Consider the following 9182-nt stretch of genomic DNA (forward strand, 5'->3'; position numbering starts at 1 on the left):
TTTTCTTAAAGAGACAGATGATCCACCGTTCAGCTGGACGGTCTTGGAGAGCCATCATGGCCTCTGCACCCCTCGGAGGCACCTTCTGCTAAGCTTGGATGCCAGGGGAGGAACATGGATGGACCTGAGAGCAAGGGCACCAGGAAGTGGCCTTTGGCAGCAATTTGGCTCCATTATGCCCCCCCCCCCCCCCCCCCCCCCCCCCCGATCAATGCAGAAGGTTGATGCAGGCATGACTGGGAAGTTTTGTTATCAGGCTGGCTGGACGGAGATAAAATCTCCACCAGCAGCTTCACTCCATGTTGGGAACAGACAGGAATCCAAGTCCTTCCTTCCTTCTTTCCTTTTTTCCTTCTTTCCTTCCTTCCTTCCTTCCTTCCTTCCTCTTTCTTCTTGCCTTCTTTTTCTTCCTCATTCCCTCTGTTCCCTCCCTCCCTTTCTTTCCCTCCCTCCCTCCTTTCCTTCCTTCCTTTTCCTTCGTACTTCCCTCTCCTCCCTCCCTCCCTCTCCTTCCTTTCCTTCCCTCCCACTATCCTTTCCTCCCTCCCTTCTTTTTCTTTGTCCTTCCCTCTCCCCCCTCTCTTTCTTTTTCCCCACTCTCCCTCCCTTCCCTTCCTCCTTCCCCCTCCTCCCGTTCCTTCCTTCCTTTTCTTCTCTTCCTCCCTCTTTTCCATCCTCCCTTCCTTTTCTTCCTCCTTCCATCTCCTCCCTCCCGCCCTTCCTTTCTTCCTTTCTTTCCCTCTCCTTCCTTCCCCTCTCTCCCTCTCCTTCCTTTTCCTCCCTCCCTCCTTTCCTTCCTTCCTTCCTTCCTTCCTTCCTCCCTCCCTCCCTCCCTCCCTCCCTCCCTCCCTCCCTCCCTCCCTCCCTTTCTCCATATGATTATGGGGATGCTACAAAGATCAGGATTGTGAATAATCCTCCAAGTGAAGGACATTTCCTTTGCCAAAGATTAAGAATGGAAAATTCCCAACAGCACACAATTTTTTTGCCCACTATGACTTCTTCAACCCACCGAAATAAAAATAGCCCTTAGACTTATATACCGCTTCACGGTGCTTTTGCAGCCCTCTCTAAGCGGTTTACAGAGTCAGCCTCTTGCCCCCAACAATCTGGCTCCTCGTTTTACCCACCTCGGAAGGCTGAGTCGACCTTGAGCCTGGGGAGATTCGAACTGCCAAATTGCAGGTAGCCGGCAGCCAGCAGAAGCAGCCTGCAGTACTGCACTCTAACCACTGCGCCACCGCACAATGTTCGTTCAAAGTTATTCTAGCAATTGCAAGGAAATACGTGACTTAAGACTGCCGATTCCTTTTATGTCTTTGCTCTGCAATCCTCCTATGAACAAAAGGAAGCTGAGTCGCTGGAAGGGGATGATGGGTGGTGGGAAAAACCTGTCTCTCCCCCCTTTTGTTCTGCTCACAAAGCCAACTGTAAGGAGCACCCACGTCAAGTTCCCAGGGGCGATTTTTGTGGTCTCTTTTGTGGGGAAGCACATGGGAGGATTCTCTTTTGGTGATTCGGAAGGTGCGTGTGTGGGGGAAAGCTAACGGGAATAAATTTGTAGTTTCTGAAGACACGCCCGGGATTCAGGCAGATTTGAGGATTTTAAAGCAAGCATTTAATTGCACAAGGAAGGGTGGAGGGCGAAGGGGATTTCTAGCTGTCAGGATCCATGTGGGTGGGGTAGGGCTGGCCTCCGGCAGGTGTGGGAAGCTCCCGGGGCCTTCGCCCGGATGGGCTCCTTGTCTGCCACCTGCAACAATTAGAGGCATCCCAACTACGATGGAGCCAAAATTTCTTTTTCAAAAATAAAATAAAATTTTATTCTCTTATGTACAGTTACAGATATACCTCCACAGGGTTATTGTTCTTTTAAAAATAAAATAAAATAAAACTTTTTATTTTTTCATTTTCATACAAATAACCACAAGTTTACTGCTACATAACCAACATATTTTTTTTATTATTATTAAATATTTACATCAATTCATCTTACCTTCAACCCCCAAAAACGATTATTGGCTCTTCTGCTCTCCATACACCGTATTTGTACCTTATCCATCACTTTCCTTCTCTCCCTCCTCCCTACCTCCTTTCTTCCCTCTATCATCCTTCTCTTCTCTACTTCCCCTTCCTCTCTCCTTCTCCTCCCTCCCCTTTCTACTCTTTCTCTCTTCTTCCTCTTCTCCCACCGCCCTCTCTCCTATCCCTCTCTTCTTCCCCACTCTTCATGTCATGTGCCTGGTGTATTTCAGCCTCTGAACGGGCTCCATTTTATGTTGATGGTATTTATAATTTCATTTCAATAAACATCTTTCATTTTAACACATATTTTCCTTCCTCTTTTTTTTTGGAAAGAAAAAAAAAGGATACATATATAGCAATTACAATTTTAAACCTACATGGCTATTATTCTTATTTATCTTCATCACTTTTACATATTTGTTTTTCCATATAAAAGGTTAAAATATACCTTCTGGGTTGGCTTTGCTTACCATCCCATATACCTATTTTGTGTTATACCACCCTATTTTTTTCTTTTCTTTTCACCCTCCCTCTCTTCACTACTTTCTTTCTTCCTCCCCTCCTTAACCTTTCCTTCTTCCCTTGCCTCTCCCCTCCTCCTCTCTTCCTCCTCCTGCCCTCTCTCCTTCTCTTTCTATCCCTTCCCCCCTTCCTCTCCTTTCCTCTCCCTTCCTTCTCCCCCTTTCTTCTCCTCTCCTCATCTCTTCCTTTCCTTTTCTATTATTGGGGTTATCTCTTTTCATCTCTGAACTGGAGTATTTTTGGGATGGTTTTCCCGCAAACCTTGTTATAATTTTATGCTTATCCTTCCCTGTTACCTTTTCTTCATTATCATATCCTCTCTCCCTCTCTCTCTCTCTCTCTCTCTCTGTCTGTCTCTGTCTCTCTCTCTCTATCTCTCTATCAATCATATAATCTATCTATCTGTCTCTATCTGACTGCCTATCTCTCTATCTATCATATAATCTATCTATCATCTATCTATCTATCTATCTATCTATCTATCTATCTATCTATCTATCTATCTATCTATCTATATCAATCATATAATCTATCTATCTCTATCTGACTGCCTATCTCTCTATCTCTATCTCTATCATATAATATCTATCATCTATCTATCTATCTATCTATCTATCTATCTATCTATCTATCTATCTATCATCATCATCTATCATCTATCTATCTATCTCTATCTGACTGCCTATCTATCTATCTATCTATCTATCTATCTATCTATCTATCTATCTATCTATCTATCTTCTATCATCTATCATCTATCATCTATCATCTATCATCTATCATCTATCATCTATCATCTATCATCTATCATCTATCATCTATCATCTATCATCTATCTGACTGCCTATCTATCTATCTATCTATCTATCTATCTATCTATCTATCTATCTATCTATCTATCTATCTATCTATCTATCATCTATCTATCTATCTCTATCTGACTGCCTATCTATCTATCTATCTATCTATCTATCTATCTATCTATCTATCTATCTATCTATCTATCTATCTATCTACCTACCTACCTACCTACCTACCTATCCATCATCTATCTATCTATCTATCTATCTATCTATCTATCTATCTATCTATCTATCTATCTATCTATCTATCTATCATCTATCATCTATCATCTATCTATCTATCTCTATCTGACTGCCTATCTATCTATCTATCTATCTATCTATCTATCTATCTATCTATCTATCTACCTACCTACCTACCTACCTACCTACCTACCTACCTACCTACCTATCCATCATCTATCTATCTATCTATCTATCTATCTATCTATCTATCTATCTATCTATCTATCTATCTATCTATCTATCTATCTATCTATCTATCTATCTATCAATCAAGATAGGAATGACCTGGCTTGGCTCCCGCTTCGTCTCTCCTGCCTCTTCACTTCTCCGTTCGGTCGTTGGGCGGCAGATTGAAAGCAGGAGCCAAGCCGGGTCATTCCTTCCAAGAGTCAACTTTCCCATCGAATGACTCACTGCTCTAGACTCGAGGAGACCCTCTGCAGTCCCTCTCATATGGCCGGGATGCCAGCGAGAGTGTTGGGCTGAAGAAAGGAGGGATTCTCTCTCTCTCTCTCTCCCACACTCTCTCTCTCGTGTTAGTTGGTGGGCAGACTTAGCACTTCATTAAGTTTGTTTCTCTGTGTGTTGTGTATATATACATGTCTTCATGGGTGCAATTGTGCAAGCATTTTTTTTTCCTCTTTAAAAGAATGTTTGGATTTCTCCTCCCCAAACCTTTAAGACTGAAAGAGTTAGAGTTGAAAGATAAAGAGATTGTCAATCGCCATACTGTTAGATTGATAGGCAATTATGGACTATCTTGATTATATCCTCCTTAGAAAGAATATGCTACTGTATGGTTGAGAAAAAGACCAAACTTCATTCCATGGAAACCCAACAAAGTTCATATGGAGGGTTTCTTTCTACGATGGGCTTCTTGGGTCAACAGTGAATATCAGTTATCAAAAATATAGGTAGAAAATTGAGCAGACAATAGGCAATTACAAAAAGGGAAGCCAACTTTCTGAATTCTGTTTCTTTGCACTAAGTGACTTATAAATAGACTAATGTTCTGAAAACCTAAATTACTATATATTTTAAATAGCTGTAAAGCTATGCTGAAAAAGTTGTTCTCAAGGTATTGTGGTAAATTCAATAAAAAGAAGGGAATTCTTGATGAACTTAAGGAGAAATGAGAGTATTGGATAGTAAATGAAGAAATAAAATTACCAATCAAAGAGAATATTTGCACCTCAGGGTTGAAATGAGATGTTCTCTCTTACTCTTTCCTCTTCCTCTCGTCTCTCTCTGTCTTTCTCATCCTCTTTCTCTTTGTCTCTCTTCTCTTTCTCTCTCCTTCTTTTCCATTCTTCCGTCACTTTCTCCCTCCTTCTCCCTTCTCTGTTCTCTTTGTCTCTTTCTGTCTCTCTCACCCTCTTTCTCTTTGTCTCTCTTTCTCTCTCCTTCTTTCCCACTCTTCTGTCACTTTCTCTCTCCTTCTCTGTCTCTTTCTGTCTCTCTTCCCTCTTTTTTCTTCCTCTCTTCCTCTCTCCCACGCTTTTATCACTTTCTCTCTACCGCCCCCAACCTGTCCCCATACTTATCTTCGACTGATCACGTTTGCAATAATTTACCTTCTTTTCTAAATAGGCGCAGTTCCCTTACTGGATTCCTCGCTCACTCAAACACACACACACACTCATGCACAAAACCATTTTTCTCCATTCCAATTCGGATCCTACAAATCAATTGCTCTATGAAACATCTGTGAAAAGGATTCAGGTGCTCAGGCATGAAAATGTGCCACTCAAACACTATACTTTTCCGCACACACTGAAAAAAAAATTAGAGGGAACATTGGTTATGGGTACTCTAACACTTGAAGGTTTCAATGATAGCTTTCAACCATTTGACCTGGATGGTATGCGGTCTCCTGCTTTCACAGTGGGTTGGACTAGATGATCCCTAAGTCCCTTTCTCTTCTCTTCTCTTCTTTCTAATTATCTTCTCTTCTACTCTACTCTACTCTACTCTTCTATTCTATTCTATTCTATTCTATTCTATTCTATTCTATTCTATTCTATTCTATTCTATTCTATTCTCCTATTCTTTTCTCGTCTTTCTAATTCTACTCTTCTCTTCTCTTCTTCTTATGCTCATTCTCAACAGTTCAAGATCTAAAATAATTAACCTATGCCAAACCCTAATGATGTTAGTAGCAGACACACAACAGCCAGAATTTGCTTAAAGTTAATCTTGCTAATTGCTTTGGTGGCTTAGCATGTGTGTGACCTCACCCGGCTTGCTTTATTGAGTTGTCAAGGTCTAACGCAAACCCAGAAAATGGATTAATTCAGCAAACATGTTCAGGAGTTGTGCAAACACTCCTCTGGAGAACTTACTCTTTGAACACAACCGTCCTTCGGGTTCCCTTCTTGGGAGAATTCCAGGCGCTCAAAGTAAGACGTGGAAGCCTAGATGGGTTTTGTTCTCCTTTCCCAGGTGTGCTTGTGTTACCCTTTCCTGGAACACCTCAATCCATTGATCTCCAGCAGAATAATAGAACAACAGAGTTGGAAGAGACCTTGGACGTCTTCTAGTCCAGCTCAAGCAGGAAACCCTCTACCATTTCAGACAAATGGATGTCCAATCTCTTCTTGAAAACCTCCAGTGATGGAGCACCCACAACTTCTGGAGGCAAGTTGTTCCACTGGTTAATTGTTACTATCAGGAAACTTCTATTTAGTTTTAGGTGACATCTCGAATAGTTTCCAACGTGGCTCCATGCTATTCAACCCACAAAACCTTCAGCTGTGGTAGCTATGGGCTACTATAGAACATAGAATCAGAGGCTTAGAAGGGACCTTGGAGGTCTTCTAGTCCAAGTTATTCATTTAGAAAATTTATATGTCTGCTTAACTGCATTCAGTTTTGGTGGCCACGAGGCTAAAACATATGAAGAACAGTTGCAGGAACCGGGTATGTCTAGTATGATGAAAAGAAGGACCAGGGGAGACATGATAGCAGTCTTCCGATATGTCAGAGGTTGCCACAAAGAAGAGGGAGTCAAGTTATTCTCCAGGGCAGGACAAGAATCAATGGATGGAAACTAATGAAGGAGAGAAGCAACTTAGAACTGGGGAAAAATTTCCTGATAATTACAACAATTAACCAGTGGAACAACTTGCCTCCAGAAGTTGTGAATGCTCCCACACTGGAAGTTTTTAAGATGATGTTGGATAACTATTTGTCTGAAGTGGTGTAGGATTTCCTGCCTGAGCAGGGGGTTGGGCTAGAAGACCTCCAAGGTCCCTTCCAACTCTGCTATTCTATTCTATTCTATTCTGTTCTGTTCTGTTCTGTTCTGTTATACTCTACTCCATTCCATTCCATTATCTTCCATTCCATTCCATTGTCTTCCATTCCATTCAATCTTATTATTCTATTCTATTCTATTCTATTCTATTCTATTCTATTCTATTCTATTCTATTCTATTCTATTCTATTCTATTCTATTCTATTCTATTCTATTCTATTCTATTCTATTCTATTCTATTCTATTCTATTCTATTCTATTCCTGTTCCATTCCTGTTCCATTCCTGTTCCATTCCTGTTTGTTCCATTCCTGTTCCATTCCTGTTCCATTTCTATTCTATTCTATTCTATTCTATTCTATTCTATTCTATTCTATTCTATTCCATTCCATTCCATTCCATCTCACTCAAGGTGACTCCGGATGGCTTACAGCAATAAAAAGTCAATAAATTGATCAATAAACTCCATTCCTCTGGTGACAACCATCAAACCAACCCAAAATCTATTGGAAGGATATGGGAGAATTGAGAAGAAGTTGGAAAGACTAGTCTTCCTCACAGCAAACGATGACGGGGTTGGAGCCCCAAAAATCAAAGGGGAGAATGAAGATATAGAAGATAAAGATAAGACAATAGATGAATTTATTAATGGAGCAAATGTGGGTGAAAGTGGAAAGAAGGGAATATGGAAAAGGGAATTCGATGAATTGGAGCTCTACCCCAGATTCCAGGACACAGAAGAAAAAAATACTAATGATGATAGACATAAGAATATTTTTTTTCAGAAACAAGATTGACAACCAAAGACAAGCTAATTTTAGTAGCAACTGGTGGGCAACAAGATTATCTGAGAGACCCTTCAAGCAACAAAGTGAGGAGAGAAGTCTATAAAAACCTTATAAAGGAGATAAAAAGAAGACTGACACCACAATTGGCAAGAGAGATAAGATTGTTTTGTTACTGGAAAGATACAGGTTGACAATGAAAGTTGATAATAAAAAAATAATTGATTTTGGTGATCAATAAGTAGGAATTTTGTAACTCTTGGATTGTTTTAGATTGTTATCAAATGTTTATTTGCTAACAATTAATTAACCATAATAATAATAATGAAACAATAATGGATACAGTGTAATGATATATACATGTATGGTAATTTAGTAAAATAAATTTGGATATAAATGGCAAATTGTGACTTGGGAAAAAGACCTATAAAATTTTATTAACAAATTTTTATTTAGATCTTGTTATAAAGGTGTAAGGTTTTTTCTTTTTGGGGGGGGGGGTCTAACGAGAGGAGATGGGACATAAATAGTAAATGATTTTTAGCCAATTATAATAATAACAAGGAAATGTTAATGGTCATTAACAATATATACATGCTATGCTATTGGCAAAAGTAACTTGGATATAAATTCTAAACAGTGAGTTGGAAAAAAAAGAGGTGGGGGGAAGGTTTAGAAACTTTATTAATTGACTTTTATTTAAAATATGTCATAAATGTGTAAAGATGATAGATGATAGATTAGATGAGATAGATGATATATGATAGATGAGATAAATAGATGATATATGAGATAGATAGATAGATAGATAGATAGATAGATAGATAGATAGATAGATAGAATGATAGATATATGGATGGAGGGATGATACACAGACTGAACTTAACAGTAGTCCTTAGACATACATACCACTTTACAGTGCTTTATGGAACCTCTCTAAGCAGTTTACAGAGTCAAGCCTTTTGCCCCAACAATCTGGGCCCTCATTTTAGATAGATAGATAGATAGATAGATAGATAGATAGATAGATAGATAGATAGATAGATAGACAGACAGACAGACAGACAGACAGACAGACAGATAGAGATAGATAGATGATAGATAGATGATAGATAGATAGATAGATAGATAGATAGATAGATAGATAGATAGATAGATAGATAGAGTCAACCTTGAGCCTGGTAAGATTCGAACTGTGAAATTGCAGACAGCCAGCAGTCAGTGGAAATAGCCTGCAGTACTTCATTTTAACCACTGTCCGCTGTGTGAAAACTAGTCCTAACTCACTTTTCTTCAGTGCTGTTGTAACTTTGAACGGTTATTAAATGAATAGCTGAGGACTAGCGGTAAACCGCTTTGAATTGATTGTGATGAGGAGCAGCTTAAGAGCCAAAGTCAAAGAATACTGTATATATTGGGAAACTGCAAAATTGCGAAATCGAATTCTGATTTTTCTTTTATTTTGTTTACGGAACTTGTCTGAGGGAAGACTCGGAAGATGATGTGC

The sequence above is a fragment of the Thamnophis sirtalis genome, unplaced genomic scaffold (genome assembly GCF_051295495.1).
Source record: "Thamnophis sirtalis isolate CommonGarterSnake01/CBP01778 unplaced genomic scaffold, rThaSir2_p1.2 scaffold_5, whole genome shotgun sequence".
Lineage (NCBI taxonomy): Eukaryota > Metazoa > Chordata > Lepidosauria > Squamata > Natricidae > Thamnophis > Thamnophis sirtalis.